The 1,569-nt window shown below is 41.4% G+C and overlaps 1 pseudogene; it reads left to right on the top strand.

Moving 5' to 3' along the window:
• The first annotated feature begins 416 nt into the window (after positions 1 to 416).
• Positions 417 to 920, top strand: LOC148027269 (ACT domain-containing protein ACR3 pseudogene; annotated as a pseudogene).
• Positions 921 to 1,569: the final 649 nt, after the last annotated feature.

Genomic DNA, 1,569 nt, shown 5'->3' with positions numbered 1-1,569 from the left:
ATCTGCAACATTGCATACCAATACATCCAGTAGTATGCCAAATCTTTTGAAATTGGCAACCGCATGACCATGATCATCAAGATACTTTTGGCAAACTAGAGATTGATATCCTTGGTCACAGATGTACTATCCTTCACTTTTGATCTGAATTTATAGTGGTCAAACACAGATTTGCTTTTGCTAAGACTGGAATAAATGCCTTCATATGAACCATTTCCATATTAGTTTGAGTACATCATGTTGTGAATCAGCATCCTCTTGAGCTTAGGTACCTGAAACGATGCCACTCTCAAACAGATCTGCCAGCAAGAGTGCAACACCATAGAGTCTTGCCATTAGGTAGCACACCAAGCTGCCAAACCAATCTTGATCTTATCATATCCAAAGCCTATATATCCTTAGATGGTGGTTGGTTCATGGATATTTTCCATGTTACAAATCAACTTGGACACAAACTTATAGATGAAAGTTTAATTGAGTATATGCAACAAGCTTTGGGAGCAAAAAGAACTGTTGCAAGTTCAAAGGTAAGAACATGTTTGGGACGTACTGTGGGTGTTCAATCAATTGTTGAACACACATCCATAGAGTTGACTGGCACTGATCGACCAAGACTGTTGTCAGATATCTCTGCTGTTCTCACAAGCCTCAAGTGCAATGTTGTTGCTGCTGAGGTTTGGACTCACAATGCAAGGATAGCATGTGTAGTGTATGTAACTAATGAAGTTACTGGTGGTCCTATTGATGATGCACAAAAGCTAGTGTCCATCAAAGAGCAGCTGTCCAATGTGCTGAAAGCAACTGATGATAGAAAAGGTGTCAAAATTTATTTCTCAACTGGCTTGACCCATACAGAGAGACCTTTGCATCAGTTGATGTTTGTAGATCGGGACTATGAAGCCTCTGCCCTGGCCTATTAATCAAGTTGCTCTGACAGATCTCAGATTTCAATCAAAAATTGCCTCGAGAAAGGCTACTCGGTGGTCAGCATTCGCAAACAAGAATCAGTCAATGTACACCCCATGAGAAACACATTCTCTCAATGAAATGATCTGTGCCAAGCTTTGTTCATCAATCCCTTCTTCATCATCATCATCAAGGAGGTCGCCAATGACACAGTTATGTGCTCCTCCTCTTCTAAATTGATACCTATAGAGTCACTCCCTGTAGATGTAGTGGGAATAATCCTGTCTCATGTGGCCTCTGCTCGTGATGTTGTCTCTGCATCTGCAACGTGTAGGAGATGGCAAGAGGTTGCAACATGCCACTTGAACAAATTGGTTTTTACTTATTCGGACTGGCCTGCCTTTAGTGACCTTATAGTGGGTCAATGTGAGATTCTTATGATAGAGACAATATTGCGGACAAAATGCTTGCAGGAGCTGTCGATATGCATGGATAAGTCAAAAGAATTTTCTGCAGCTCTGGTGATCGCATGGCTTATGCATACAAAGGATACGCTCAGATCTCTAACGTATCATCACAGCCTTCTTCACACGCAGCAACCTTGGTAAACCAGTTTAGTAGTGCTACTGTGTATACAGGACAACACTATGTTGAGATTCCACA

This window comes from Lygodium microphyllum, chromosome 13, assembly GCF_053477565.2.
Source record: "Lygodium microphyllum isolate KBCC chromosome 13, Lygodium_microphyllum_v1.1.10, whole genome shotgun sequence".
NCBI classification, from domain to species: domain Eukaryota; kingdom Viridiplantae; phylum Streptophyta; class Polypodiopsida; order Schizaeales; family Lygodiaceae; genus Lygodium; species Lygodium microphyllum.
This window is presented reverse-complemented; position numbering and strand designations above follow the sequence as displayed.